Source organism: Felis catus, chromosome E1 (assembly GCF_018350175.1).
Source record: "Felis catus isolate Fca126 chromosome E1, F.catus_Fca126_mat1.0, whole genome shotgun sequence".
In the NCBI taxonomy this organism is placed as follows: Eukaryota; Metazoa; Chordata; class Mammalia; order Carnivora; family Felidae; genus Felis; species Felis catus.
Genome location: NC_058381.1, coordinates 4,917,697 through 4,933,554, shown reverse-complemented (window position 1 = coordinate 4,933,554; position 15,858 = coordinate 4,917,697). Strand labels below are relative to the sequence as shown.

The 15,858-nt window shown below is 46.8% G+C and overlaps 1 protein-coding gene across 8 annotated transcripts in view; it reads right to left on the bottom strand.

Annotated features, from left to right (window-relative positions):
- Positions 1-15,858, bottom strand: part of ADPRM (ADP-ribose/CDP-alcohol diphosphatase, manganese dependent) — a 578,681-nt gene that overhangs the window by 320,868 nt on the left and 241,955 nt on the right. The window lies entirely within an intron of this gene.

Here is a 15,858-nt window from a genome sequence, read left to right as displayed (position 1 = left end):
CAGAGGATCACCTTCCTTCCTCAAAAGGGCCTGGCAGTTAGCGTATAATTTAGGCATATCCACAACATAGATCTCACGCATACGCCTCGATAAACCTTACTTTAAAAAGTTCCAAAGGCATTTTTGGGAAGCTCAACAAGAAAGATTCTGAAATTAATCTGGAAAAATAAATATGGAAAAGCTATACAGGAAAGTACAAGAAGGTGGTAAAAATAATGGCAAAGAGAAGAAAAAGACTTGCCTCTCCAATATTATGACATATCACCAAGCCATCAAATTTTAAAAGTGCAGGGTGTAAACAGCATTCACCAGGTAGATCAAATCACAAGTAGAAATATGGAAACAGATACATGCTTTTATAAAACTTTGTAACAAACGTGGTATATGGGTGACGATTCCTAACAATTAGTATCAGAACTCAATGAACTTAGTGAAATGAAAAATGTTAGATTCTTAAATGGAATCGATTAAAATGGGCGTGGGTAGATTAAGAATTCAGGAATAAAGACTAATAATAAAGGCTCTGGGAGGCAATACCTGTGAGTAGTTAGCTATCCCACTGGAGATAAGTTTACCCCAGGTGACAAGGTGCGTGTCCTGCCCACACGCCTAAGGGTGGCAGTGGATGGTCTGCTGTACCACACGGTCACACGCGCTACAGCCCGGGGGCGGCCAGTTCACAGGCTGGACCGCTCAGCTCGTCCCTTGGGTACTCGAACAGAGGAAGGTAACTAAGCCGGTCAGCTTCGTGCATGCAAGGCAGTGACCAAAGGGGCCCTGTGGGCAGAGTAGGGGACAGGAAGACAGAGACAAGCAGGAACCCCAAAAGAGAGACCGTTCCTTGAGCAGCCATCTCAAAGCTTTTGGAGTAACAGTTTTTTAAATAAAAAATGCATCCTCCAACATATGACCCTTACCTATTTATAAATTATATGCACATACTACTCCATGAATACACCTGTCAATGGTTGCCAGAGGTAACACGTGGGGGGAAAAAAAAGACAAAAACGGGAAATTTGAAAGGCTGAGATAGCAAATAAATGATATTTTTAGCCTGGGTGATGTGTACATGGGAATTTGTGTTATTGTTCTACAAACTGAATGTGTATAGTTGTGTGTATCTTACGTATGTTTGCTCTATTTCCCTATGCAAATTTGAAACATATATGCAGCTAAGCAGAGGGGCTGACATTTTCTTCCCCCGTTCAAACTGACTCTGGAGACTTCCAGAGTGCTTCAGCGTGCCTGGGGATTCCTGGTTTAGATCTCACCACCACCCGCTCTTACAGTGCCCACCCTCCCCATCCCGCCTTCTTTTTCTGGAGCTTCTGAATGAGCCCTTGTTACTTGCCGGCATTAAAGGCTACCTAAAATGGTAGAGGATGTTTGTAAAACATGGCTCTGAAGGCAGAAAGCATAGAGTAAGTCGCTGCTAGGCTTGATCAAAAAACGTAAGTAACAAAGAGTTACCAACACTAGTACATAAGACATGTTTACAAACCCGTTAGGCAACAGAAGATAAACACCCACCGAAAAGCTGAGCAAAGGATATAAAGAGGCAGCTCAGAAAAGGAGAATATCAAATAGTTAACAGCCATTTAAAAAAAGAAAAGCGGGGCGCCTGGGTGGCACAGTCGGTTGAGCGTCCGACTTCAGCCAGGTCACAGTCTCGCGGTCCGTGAGTTCGAGCCCCGCGTCGGGCTCTGGGCTGATGGCTCAGAGCCTGGAGCCTGTTTCTGATTCTGTGTCTCCCTCTCTCTCTGCCCCTCCCCCATTCATGCTATGTCTCTCTCTGTCCCAAAAATAAATAAACGTTGAAAAAAAAAAATTAAAAAAAAAAAAAGAAAACATTTAAAAAAAAATAAAAATAAAAAAAGAAAAGCATCACTAGTGATCAAACAATGAAAATTTAACAAGAAGAATTTTTGACAGATTTGACAATTTCGACAAAATGCTAAAAAGAACGTTACTCACTGAGCGTGAGGGAGAAGTGGACTGTCTCATGGAACTGGTGGGTTATAAAAGTGTGGCAGTCTCTCCGGGTGGCAATTTGTCATTCTGATAATATTTTTTAATGTTTATTTATTTTTGAGAGAGAAGGAGACAGAGTGCAAGCGGGGAAGGGGCAGAGAGAGAGAGAGAGAGAGGGAGACACAGAATCCCAAGCAGGCTCCAGCCTCCGAGCTGTCAGCACAGAGCCAGAGGCGGGGCTCGAACTCACAAACCACAAGATCATGACCTGAGCCGAAGTAGGATGCTTAACCGACTGAGCCACCCAGGCACCCCCAGCAATTTGTCATTCTAAAGCAAGCCTGCAATTTCATCTTTATGCATTTACCCACGAAAAGAACCATAGATATGCACAAAGATCTGTTCATTGCAACATTTTTGTAACAGCAGATAATAGAAATTGTAAACCACAAAAAGCAACCTAGGTGACCCAGCCTAGGGGGATCTGTAAGGTACCCAGCTACAGGGGATAAACCATCGTACATTCTTAAGGGGAGCACCACAGACCCTTGAAAGGGAATGGTTGACTAATGTTTAATGATATGAAAGATATCCCATATATACTTCAGGCGGGTAAGTAAGGGGCAAAAGTTTGATCTCATTTTTTGTATAAACCCCCCAAATACATACCAAAGTGATATTAACAATGATGATATGTTTATGGATTTTTTTTTAATTTTTTTTTTCAACATTTATTTATTTTTGGGACAGAGAGAGACAGAGCATGAACGGGGGAGGGGCAGAGAGAGAGGGAGACACAGAATCGGAAACAGGCTCCAGGCTCTGAGCCATCAGCCCAGAGCCTGACGCGGGGCTCGAACTCACGGGCCGCAAGATCGTGACCTGGCTGAAGTCGGACGCTTAACCGACTGTGCCACCCAGGCGCCCCTTTAAATTTTCTTACTTTTGAGGATGTATTTTCTAAACCCACCTAAACGAACATGTTTTAATTTTGTGATGCCTAGGTGGCTCAGTTGGTTGAGTGACTTCAGCTCAAGTCATGATCTCACGTCCATCGGTTTGAGCCCTGTGTTGGGCTCCGGCCTAACAGCCCAGAGCCTGGAGCCTGCTTTGGATTCTGTGTCTCCCTCTCTCTCTGCCCCCCCCACCCCCCGCACTCTGTCTCTCTCTCAAAAAGAAATAAACAAAAAAAAATTACAAAAAAAGAGAAAGAGATCTTTAGGAAAAACGCCCTAGTATCAGGAAGACAACTAGTTTATCCCTGTGTCAATTTTAAGCAAATAGTTGCTGCTTCCTGTAAGACAATTCTAAGGGTTACGAAGCTGTGACCTGGCTCAGATGGTGTGTAGTGATCCACTGATGATGTCTGCTGGGATCATGAGAAGAGGAAGTAGCTACCTTGACCTAGTACCTCCCGCCATGACACAGAAATGCGGGAGTCTATCGATGTTGCCGTCTGTTTTTGAATTGCTTTTGACTGGGGAGAGACAGGGCCAGAGTCACGTTCCCACTTCCAGCCCCGGGAAAGGTCCAGGAAGGAAACGCTCTTGGTAACACACCGTCACGAACACTCACCCTGCACTTCGTACGTGGAGAAAGACAACCCAGCTGCCTCCCACATGCCACACACGATTTGAGGATGCAGACAACGCCTTTCGTCCCAGTGGATCTCTCCTGTGCTCTGAATCACAGAACCGAAAGAGAGCAGAGCTAAAGGGAATGTAAGGGATCATTTGATCCAACTCCATGTTTTTCTTTTTACAGAAGAGGAAACCGAGGACCATATGTTTAAGACATCTTGACATGTCGAGGAGAAACGTCACTTGCCATCAGGACCCTGTTGGAGCAGTAGGACAGCTGGACACACCACACTCCGAGCAAGGAAACCCAAACATGGCCACCGACTCATAGTTTCCACAACAATTAAGTGGGGATAATTCCACCTGCTCTGGGATTGCTGGGAGGCTCAGATGAGATAAGGAGCAAATGAGGAAGTTATTGGTAATATACACAAGAGATTACCAAAATCCTTGACATATGAGAGTTCTTAAAATAAAAGAATATTAGCATCTACAGAGAAAAAAGACACAGGACATGAAAACTATTTATAGTAGAATTACAAATGACCAGAAGTAGAGGAGGTTCAGCCTCACTCATAACAGAGGAAAAGCAAGGGAAAACCTCAGGAAGTTACATTTTTCACCTGTAAACCTGGCACAAATTGGGGGCACTTGGGAGGCTCAGTCAGTTGAAAGTCCAGCTCTTGATTTCGGCTCAGGTCATGATCCCGGGGTCGTGGGATCGAGCCCCAAGTCTGGCTCTGAGCTGAACGTGGAGCTTGCTTAGGACTCTCCCTCCCCCCACCCCCCGCCTCTCTCTCTCTCTCCTTCTCTCTCTCTTTCTCTTTCTCTCTGCCTGCCCCTCTGCCACTCATTCTCTCTCTTAAAAAAATATTTTATATATATATATAAACTGGCACAAATTAGAGTGATGATACGCAGAGTTGGCAAAGTGTGGGGAAATAACCCTTACACAGGGAGGAAGGCAGGGGTGCATGTGGGGGTGGGGGTTGTGAATGGATGTGATCCTTTGGGAGACTTGTATAGTGGCATGGTTATATGAACCAAAAGCAATGCATTTCAGTAATCCTACTTCTAGAAATGTATCCTACAGCAATAGATAAATGCTCAAAGATAAAGGATATTTGTCACTGTATTTGTTAAAACGGGATTTACTACATTAACTATGGTACATCTACATAGCGGAATTGCATGGCACAATTAAAAATGATGATGCAAAGTTTCTGACATCGTGGGGTGCCTGGGTGGCTCAGCTGGTTAAGCATCCAACTTGCAATTTCGGCTCAGGTCATGATCTCATGGTTCATGGGTTTGAGTCCTGTGTTGGGTTTTGTGCTGACAGTGCAGAGCCTGCTTGGGATTCTTTCTCTCCCTCTCTCTCTGCCCCTCTCCTACTCACTCTCTCTCTCAAAATAAATAAACTAAAAATATATATATAATTATATATAATATTATATATATATATATAATATTTAATGTATACATTAATGTTTCTGACATTAGGGTGCCTGGGTGGCTCAGTTGGTTGAACTTTGGACTCTTGATTTCGGCTCAGGTCATGATCTCACGGTTTGTGAGACTGAGCTCTGTGGTGGGCTCCATACTGAGGGTGCAGCCTGCATGGGATTCTGTCCCTCCCTCCCCCTCTGCCCCTCCCTCACGTTCGTGTGCTCTCTCTCAAAAAATAAAAATAAATTAAAAAAAATTAAACTTCCTGACCTGGAAGGATGTCCACAATAACATGATGTAAATGCACAGTTGATTACAAATACATTTTTGCACAGTATCATTTGATTTTTACAGTAAGTATGTGCTGCTTTAGTAGAAAATATGTACCATCTCCCCTTTTTATTTTGAAAAGACAAATATGGATAGGCATATAAAAATACTTGGAAGTAATACATAATACTAGCAGATATTATTCTCAGTGGGGGAAATTATAATTTATCTTCATTATCTTATATTTTCTTATAAAATAAAGATTGTTATATGAATGTTAATTTTATTATCAGAAAAAAAATATGGACGAAAGGAACATTTTCCCACAAGGTCTGGTTGCTACATCATTTCTAAATGTACTCTTCACTCATTATAACTCTGTTTCCTGAGAACCCCAGAATCTGCTTTTCTAGAATGAATTATTGCACTAGAGACATGGTCTGTATCCTAGAGGACTCATGTTTCTGGCTGGAGCCCCTTATAGAAGGACAATCCCATTTTTACACCTAAGAAAATTCACAATAATTCCTATCTAATAGCCAGTTGAGCTCAGATTTCCTCAGCTTGTCCCCAAATGCCATTTCAAATTGTTCCAGACTGTTCTTTCTTCCCTCTCTCCCCACCTTCATTTCTTTTTTTCAGTCTAGGATCCCACCAAGGTTCATGTATTGGATCTGGTTCTATCTCTGTGGTCTCTCTTAACCTCAAGCAGATTTTTTTTAAATAACAGTGTTGACCTGGGACGTGCCTGGGTGGCTCAGTTGGTTGAGTGCCAGACTCTTGATTTCAGCTCAGGTCATGATCCCAGGGTGGTGGGACTGAGGCCCATGTCAGGCTCCGAGCTGATTGTGCAGACCCTGCTGGGGATTCTCTCTCTCTCTGCCCCTCCCATGTTGGCTCTCTCTCTGTCTCTCTCTCTCTCAAAATGAATAAATAAACTTTTAAAAAAGTAACGACACATTTTGAACTCTTGGCCAGTTTTTTTCTTGTGGAATGTCACATTCTGGATTTGACTGGTGATTTCTTCTTCACGGGGTCACTCCTCTGTTCCTCGCTCTACTTTCTGAAGGCACGACGCTGTGTCCAGAGGCCTGGTCAGGTTCAGGTTAGACATCCTGGCCGGGCTATCTCAAGGAGGATATCCTGCACCACCCGTGGGAGGATGTCAGGTTGCGGTGCCCCGTTTCCTCACCCAGTTAGGGTGGTAAATATCCTCCTCCCTAACGCTTTGACCCAGTGGTTTTAGTGTCATTGATGATCCCCGCTCTGACCACTGACAACGGAGGTAGCAAAATGATACTGCTCATTTTCTCATTCTGTCTGGTCTGCTAGTGGCATTCTTCTGGAAAGAAGAATCCCCTCACTCCTCCACCTGGTCTTATCCTACTTCAGGACTCACTGACTATCTCCTATACAATCTGTTGATATTCAAACGCAGTCAGTATTCCTCCAGACACTCCAACTGATTCACACTAACAGGTCCAATTCAAATGAACATTCCTGGGTTCTTCTCGCCTTTTTTTTCATTTTACACTTGTGCCGTTTTTCTCATAGAGAGTGAAATCTTGGTTCCCCGTGCAATGCTTGTTTTTTATGAAAATTTTGTTATTTGCATTATCCAAAAACATCTAAACTGTTCCATATTCTAACCCGGTGTTACAACTTGCAATAAACCTATGGAGAAGCCTATTGATTGTTTTTATGCTTTGAACACATCTCCCTAAGAATATCCAGAGTATTTTTCAGAATTGACAGGAATGAAGCCTTTTCTGTGTGTGGGTATGTTACGAACTTGATACACTTTAGGTTTAGGTTTATTCGTTTTGTTCGTGTTCAATTTTGGGAATGTTTTTTTTTCCTTCCTTTTTAAAAAAAATATTGTTTTTGAATACATAAGCCACTGACATGGTTCAAGAGTCAAAAACCACATTAGAAGGCAAAGTTCTCATGACCCTATTCCCCCTCAAAAGTAGCCATTTTTATTGGTTCCTGGTGGATACTCTTTTTTTTTTTTTTTTTTTTTTTGCGTAATCAGCATCTTTGTGATGCTGAATCATCCTCCTGGATAAGCATCCCATAGATAAATCCTTGGTCTACTTTCAATCTTTTACTGTTATCAACAGTTCACAATAAATAATCTGGTGGTTACGATGGTTTGCTATTTGTGGACTCCTATCTTTGGGGTGGATTCTTAGCTGTGGTTCTGCTGGGCCAAAGAGAAACTGCATATTCAATGCAGTGAATGTGTAAAAATTCTCCTCCATAGCAAGTGCACGCTTTTTCACCCTCCAGAAAAGCATGAGAGTGCGTGTTTTATCACAGCTCCTCAAGAGACGCTGTTGTCCAGCATTTGGATTTTCTCCACTCCCACTGACGAGAAAGTGAAATTTCAATATAGGCTTCTCTTTTTTTTTAAATGTTTTTTTTTTTCAACGTTTATTTATTTTTGGGACAGAGAGAGACAGAGCATGAACGGGGGAGGGGCAGAGAGAGAGGGAGACACAGAATCCGAAGCAGGCTCCAGGCTCCGAGCTGTCGGCACAGAGCCCGACGCGGGGCCCGAACCCACAAACCGCGAGATCACGGCCTGAGCTGAAGTCGGACGCTTAACCGACTGAGCCACCCAGGCGCCCTTAGACTGCTAGAATTTATTTTTTTTTTCAGCGTTTATTTATTTTTGGGACAGAGAGAGACAGAGCATGAACGGGGGAGGGGCAGAGAGAGAGGGAGACACAGAATCAGAAACAGGCTCCAGGCTCCGAGCCATCAGCCCAGAGCCTGACGCGGGGCTGGAACTCACGGACCGCGAGATCGTGACCTGGCTGAAGTCGGACGCTTAACCGACTGCGTCACCCAGGCGCCCCTATAGGCTTCTCTTAAAATAAGGACGGGCGTTTTTTTTTCCTATCTTTAAATGCCACCTGTGTATCTTTCTCTGTGCATTGTCCCCTTGTTCGTTTGTTATTTGTTTCTGAGGGTTTTTTTTTTCTTCTCAACTTGAAGAAATTTTTGATATATTAAGGAGGTTATAGCCCTTTGCCATTTAAATTGCAAATATTTTCTTACAGTTTGTCACTTTCTCCTTTTTTTAAAAAAAATGTTCATTATTGAGAGAGAGAGAGAGACAGAGCACGAGCTGTCAGCACAGAGCCCAACATGGGGCTTGAACCCATGAACTGTGAGGTCAAAACCTAAGCCAAAGTCGGATGCTGAACCGACTGAGCCACCCAGGCGCCCCTATTTTTCCTTTTTTTTTTTTTTTATTGTTTATTTGTCATTTGTCTTTTGACTCTGCTAACTTTTTGTCTTTTGACTTGTGAGGTGTTTTGTTTTTTTGGTTTTTTTCAAGAAGGTCCCATGCCCAGCATGGAGCCCAATGTGGGGCTTAAACTTACGACCATAAGATCAAGACCTAAGCTTAGATCAAGAGTTAGACACTCAACTGACTGAGCCACCCAGATGCTCTTTGACTTGTGAAGTTTTAATTATTATGATGCTGAATTTCTGGTTGTTGTTGTTTTTGTTTTTGTTTTTTCTATTTTACCGCTCTGAATTTTAAGGCGTGGTAGGCCTTCCCCATTCTCAGAGTATAAAGGATTCCACTCATGTTTTCTTAGTGCTTGCTTCACTTCTTTACATGTGGATCTGATACATTTGTTATTTTATCTGGTGTGTGCTATGGGGTATGGATCCAAATTTATCTTTTCCCAAATGGCCATCCAGTTGTCCCTCCAACACTCATTAGAGAGACTCTGTCTTTGCTCCACTGACTTGAAATGTCACCTTCATCCTAAATCATATTTTCATATATATGTGGGCCTTTCTCTGGCCTTTCTACTATGTTTCTGTGGTCTGTCTGCCTCTTCAGGCACCAGGAAACAGTTTTCTATTTTTTTTTAAGTTTATTTTTATTTATTTTGGTTTTTTTTCAACGTTTTATTTTTTTATTTTTTTATTTTTGAGACAGAGAGAGACAGACAGAGCATGAATGGGGGAGGGGCAGAGAGAGAGGGAGACACAGAATCGGAAGCAGGCTCCAGGCTCTGAGCCATTAGCCCAGAGCCTGACGCGGGGCTCGAACTCACGGACCGCGAGATCGTGACCTGGCTGAAGTCGAACGCTTAACCGACTGCGCCACCCAGGCGCCCCATTTTTTTTTTAATTTTTTTTTCAACTTTTTATTTTTTTATTTTTTTATTTTTGAGACAGAGAGAGACAGACAGAGCATCAACGGGGGAGGGGCAGAGAGAGAGGGAGACACAGAATCGGAAACAGGCTCCAGGCTCTGAGCCATCAGCCCAGAGCCCGAATTTTTATTTATTTTGAAAGAGAGAGAGCGTGAGCAGAGGAGGGGCAGAAAGAGAGGGAGACAGAATCCCAAGCAGGCTCCACAATGTCGGTACAGACAGAGCCTGCTGTGGGGCTCAAACCCACGAACCGCACCATCATGACCTGAGCCGAAATCAAGAGTCAGATGCTTAACCAGCTGAGCCACCCAGACACCACAGGAAAAAACTTTTCTTTTTCTTTCTTTCTTTTTTTTTTTTTTTTAAGTTTATTTACTTTCAGAGAGACAGAGACAGTGTGAGTGGGAGAGGGGCAGAGAGAGAGAGAGAGAGAATCCCAAGAGGTTCCCCACTGCCAACACAGAGCCTGATGTGGGGCTTGAACTCACGAAGTGTTAGATTACGACCTGAGCCCAAATCAAGAGTCGGACATTTAACCGGCTGAGCCGCCCAGGCACCCCAGAATGACACTTTTCAATATGTAGACTTTATGGTGTATGTTTTGGTTTCTGGGGGAATGTCCTGCCTGTGGCTTCTTTTCTCAGGGTTTTCTCTACTGCGCATATAAGGAATCTAGAATTAACTATCTTGCTCCAGAAAAGAAAAAAATGTTGCTATTTTTATTGGGATGGTAATGAACTTCTATAATAACTTGGGCATAATTGGCATCTTTGTGATGTTGCATCATCCTACCCGGTAGCAAGGAAAATCCATTTGTGTGTCTTTCACTACTATGGTGAGGCTTTGGCGCATATCGCATTAAGTTTACGTGTTAGCGTTTTCTTTTCTCTTTTGCCACGGAGCCTTTTCTGCAATATGAGGTCAGGTCTTCCAATTGCTTATGGCAAGGTTTTGTTTATCTTTTTTTTTTTTTTTTTTAATAGCTCCCCGGGTGACTCTAAGGTACGGCTAAACTTGAAAACCACAATTTAAAGTGAAAAAATTCAGTGTTATCCTTCGATTTAAAGGCTATGCCTTAAATCTTCACCAACTGCCGTGGCCCAAACCAGCCACCTTTCTTCCAGGTTCTCTGTTCCCACCGCGCCACTTTTTCTCCCTGGCATCCCATCGGTAAGCTCTGGGTGGTCTTTGAATTTTGCCTTCCACGCCTGACAGGCAGCCCACGGCCGAGTTGACTTGCTTCCCTCTCTACGGCATTGTTCTGACCCCTGCATTACTCTCTATTCCTATCCCCAAATCCCTTGGCAAGGCCCTGGGCCATGCCTGTGCCTTCCGCTGGAATGCCCATCTTCTCCCCATCAGCTCAAGACATTCTTCCCGGCTTCAGTCATGCTCCGTGCTCCCAACCACAAGGGCCCATCAATCACCTGAATCTAGAGCACGCTTGTGACAGCAGCACAGCAGGTATGGGGCTCATCATCCCCTCTTGGCCGGCCGGGCCACTTCCAATCCTGCCCTGGCTGGCTTGCTTGCTCATCTCTGTGCTCTGTGGGTTCTTTCCTTATGCTTTCCGGGGTGGGAGTTATCTCCTGATCTGCTCACATTTTAACACCTCTCCCCCTTCACTTATAGATTCAGGTTTGACCTTTTCAAGCAGTTTGCTCTGGTTCACTTCACAACCTCCTCCTGGCTCAGGTCCTAACTCCCCAACCATCCATGTCCCTGAACTCCTCCCACGTGCACAGTGAGGCAGTTCGGAGCGTGGATTTGGCTTCAAACCCAGCAGCATTATAGTCCCGGGTGTTCATTTACGAGGCTTTGAACTTAGCTGTACATTTGGAGATCTTCCTACCAGAAAGCTAGAAAGAGTGGGTGTTGGCTGAATTAGATTTAAGAACAGTTATGGGCCCCCCGCTCCCCCACTTGAATTTCAACCTGGGGCTCTGGGCATGGGCTCAGGACCCCCATCCTTCCCTCCAAGTGCCAGGACCGGCCTTGGCTCAGCATGACCGAGTGCCTTGCTTGAAGTGACACCTAATCCCCACCACAGCGGGACACGGAGAAAGCACTTGATCTAGGAGGCATCTGCTCTAAACGCTGACTTCATGCTCTGGCAGAGAGTGGCCTCGACGGCACTGCACTGTGAAGCTAGAGCCCCAGGTCCCCTTGCACGGTGGGCATCAAACAGCAGCAGAGGACAAGGGTTCAGGAGGAGACGGCCAGGCTCGGGGAAGGGGAGTCCAGCCGCCCTCATTACTACCTCCCAAGCATTCTTGAGACACAATGCACTTGGTTTCTAACTCATCCAGGAATAAATGTGGCTCTCTGCCCTGGCTGAGGGGATTAGCTCTAGCTGAGTGAGTGCTGAAGGAACAAGGGTTCCTCCTGTTCCCAAAAAGCCGGCTAATAATATACTAATGAGCCATCTGATTCCCCCCTTCCCCAGTCAGAGGAGAGACTCCATGCCTGCAGACCATTAGCTTAGCCCCTGAAAGCCATCCCTTTATGCGGGGAGAGGTTCTCCCCTTTAAGATTTCGCTCTCTTTGGATGGACATCTTTCAAGAGAATATTCATACTATATATGTCCTTTTCCCCCTCATCTCAATAAACAAATGTTCAATATGATCTACTCAGGGTCATCAAGAAAACCAGTCTTGCTGTACTAACTACTTGGAAGCCTTCAGATACAGGGGAGAGTGTAAACGTCTACCATGTGCCCAACACATGGCACGGCCTGTCTGATAGTTTGAGATCCTACTGAATGGACACACGTAGTCTGTGAGGCAGCGGCCTCAACCCCGTTTTACAGACGAGGACACAGAGGCTCAGAGAAGTGAGGCCCAAGGCCTGCACTTTACAAGGTGACCTGTTACGACCGTAGCCTGCCGACGTCACATATGCACACACGTGGCTCTTCCCTCTCCTAAAGACGCTTTTCCAGAGTACCAGATCTTTTAATTCTTAATGTCTAGAGTTTTTCATAATTTTTTTTTATTTAAACAGATTTTATTTTCATTTTATTTATTTTTAGAGAAAGAGCACAAGTGGGAGAGAGGGGCAGAGGGAGAGAGAGAGAATCCCAAGCAGGCTCCATGCCTAGCACAGGCTGGGACCACGACCTGAGCCGAAATCAAGTCAGACGCTCAACCGACTGAGCCACCCGGGTGCCCCTCTAATGTCTAATTTTTAACCTGTTTTCTGCACTGGCACTGTTTTCTGTGCTGTCACTTCTGCCTTCCTGGGAGCTCCTCCTGGAGAGCTGAGTCCATCCTGGACTCGAGTCCTCTTCCTCATGGCCTCGGGCAAGCCCCCCGCCCCCTCATTCCATGTCCTCACATGCAGAGGGGCTTGTTTAGCAAATGGCCTGTCCAGTCTTTCAGCTGACGCTTCAGATCCTATGACCACAAACGTGATGGGGAGAAGGGAGAAAGGCTGGGTGATTCTGGAAAAGCTGGGGTTGGAGGCCACTGACATTTCAGAGCGGGTGCTGAGCTTGGCCACGTGATGGGTGCTCGTTTACAGGGCACTCGAAGGAATCCTGCACAGAACACGGCCCCTCGGTTTCCAGAGGTGGGTACGGACATGGTCGGACAGAGAGATGAGTACATGGGTGGCTACAAAAAGGAAACCCTCAAGTCCCATGAAGTCCCTCCCAGGCACCGTGGGTGCTTGAGAAGGAATAGCATGGCCCACCCTGCCCACCCACCACCCAGAGGCGCCAGGCCCCTGTCACAGGTGCTCAGCACCCCCAAGCTTCCTAACATCCCTGGTCTCACAGGGGATGGTCCTAATCCTAATCCGGCCTCCCGAGATGCCCAGCAGATATCAAAGGGTGTCACCGAATAGGCAGGACGAGCCCCAAGGAGACTACAGACCTTCGGGGCACGCCCAGAGACTGGGAGGCCAGTGTTCTCTCCCCGGAGGAAGTGGGGCTCTAGGGACGGGGGTCCCAGTCCAAACTGGAGGAGAAGGGGCAGTGAAACCCAGCCGTCCCAGCTGGCTGGTGCAGCAGGCAGGGGGGTTAGCAGCTCTCTGGCATGGCAGCCATTTTCTTTTTTTTTTTTTTTTAATTTTTTTTTTTCAACGTTTATTTATTTTTGGGACAGAGAGAGACAGAGCATGAACGGGGGAGGGGCAGAGAGAGAGGGAGACACAGAATCGGAAACAGGCTCCAGGCTCCGAGCCATCAGCCCAGAGCCCGACGCGGGGCTCGAACTCACGGACCGCGAGATCGTGACCTGGCTGAAGTCGGACGCTTAACCGACTGCACCACCCAGGCGCCCCTGGCAGCCATTTTCAAATGTATTGCTATGATCTGAAATTGCCCAAATCTTGAAAACAACGACTCATCATGTAGAATAGAAACCACTCAGCCTAAGCCTGCATTTGCCATTTCCTCTGAATCTTCCTGATGTGACCCACACAGGGACCAGCATACAGTGGGTGTTTAATTATTGCCCCTTCATCACGGGGACCGTGGCCCAGCTCCCCCTTCCCTACTGCACGCCTCTCTGCGCAGCCTCTTGTCTGGGCTCAGGATGGGAGGGTCGTTAGGTGGCAGTTCCTGTTCTCAAGTGGGATCACCCAGTTCTGGCTACAATTAACCACAGGATGCCCACCTGGCCACCCTCCCAAGGGTTTGGCCAGGGGGGAAAAAGTGGGTGGGGTGAAGGAACAAACAAACAAAAACAGAAGGAGAATGGGTGAAAGTTTCAAATATACCCTTACCCTTTTTTTCTTTTAAAGTTTATTTATTTTGAGGTGGGGGGGGGGGGACGGTCAGAGAGAGAATCCCAAGAAGGCTCCTCACTGTCAGCACAGAGCCCGACGTGGGGCTCAAACTCACAAACCATGAGATCAGGACCTGAGCTGAAGTCAAGAGTCGGACGCTCAACCAACTGAGCTGTCCAGGTGCCCCAAATACACCCTTACTCTTGTCCCGAGGTTTTATTTTTCCAATCTCAATTTGGAAACACCAGCATGTGTCAGACAGCCCCCTGTGCCCCCCCTCTCTGCAGGCCCCACTGCTCCCCCATGCCCCCCACCCAGGCCAGCAGCTGGTCCTCCCCGATTAGTAATATATCTTAATAACAGCGGGTCCTTAAGCAGCTGTTGCTGAGAATACTGGGGCCAGAATAGCTCCCTGGAATTCATGTACTTGGTGGTCCTACTGGGATTTCAAAAAGGATTAAGTTAAAAATGATCCTAATAAGGCAGAAAGTTACACGGTGAAAGCAGCAGGGGGGAGGTGACGGAGGAGTTACTATTATGGGTGTTGTTGTTGGTATTGTTCCCGGCACAAACTCTACCGTCGCACAGCCTTGTCCCAGCCCTGTGTTGTGACAAAAGTCTTGCTCACAATTCCCAGAGGATTTAAGTTTTCGTCCCCTTTGCCACGCGGTGGGATGGGCTGCACTCTGGCCTCAGGGCCCGGCTCGCCCTGACCGCCAAGCGCCAGCCGCCTGTGGACCAGGCCCTCTGCAGCCAGACGGCCACTTACATCCCCGCGGGTGAGGCCGTGCCAGCCCCAAGCTCAGAGAAAGGCATCTCAAACTTCCAACCTCCACAGCTGGAAAATGGTGACGGATCCCGCTCATTTCTATATATACCTGTCCCTTGGCAACGACCAAAAAAAACGTGAGGAAGGAGCTGGTTCTCGGCCTGTGGTGTCGGTCACTCTCTTTCCAAATATAGAGAAGGGCTGAGCCGTGGGCTTGGCGGGGGGCCTATAAAAGCCCAGGAGGCAGCAGCCCCTCTGTAGCTCCCTCTCTCCCGGGCGGAGGTAAGTCACAGCGCCCCTCTTGGGGGCCCTTTTCATCTCTGCGTCCCCGGGGACACCGACTCCGAGTGGCTGGGCGCTGGTGCAGGCCCTGCCTGGCTTTGGTAAGAAATCAGTTAGATGTGGAGCTGGATCTCTCTGGGCCAAGTGGCCATCCGCCTCTGCCTCCAGCAAGCCACCGAAGCAGGGGGCCTTCAGGCCCTCCTTCCACCTCCGCACTCTCCCCTTGACCTCGTCGTCGAGCTCCCTCTTGGGCAGAAACCCGCTGCACACGCCGTGGACCGTGGCCTGTCTGTCATGGCTCGCTGTACTCCCCTGGCGTCTCTGATCCGTGCAGACGGCCGGCGGGACGCAGCGCCTTCCCTGCCCTCACCTTGCCCACCTGGGCTGTGTGTCTGTCCCGTGCCCTGTCCCCTCGAGCCCACACTGGCTGTGCGGCCGGGAGCCAATGTCAGGGAATCTTCTCTGCTCATCAAAATCTCGGAGACCTGCCCCTGCGGGAACCACAAGCTTCCTAACAGGGATTACGACCTTCCTGCCCAGTTCTAAATGGCAGGACCTGCTGATAGCAGCCAGATTTGGGGGCAGCCTGGGTTTTTACTGCCTTAATGGATTACTTGT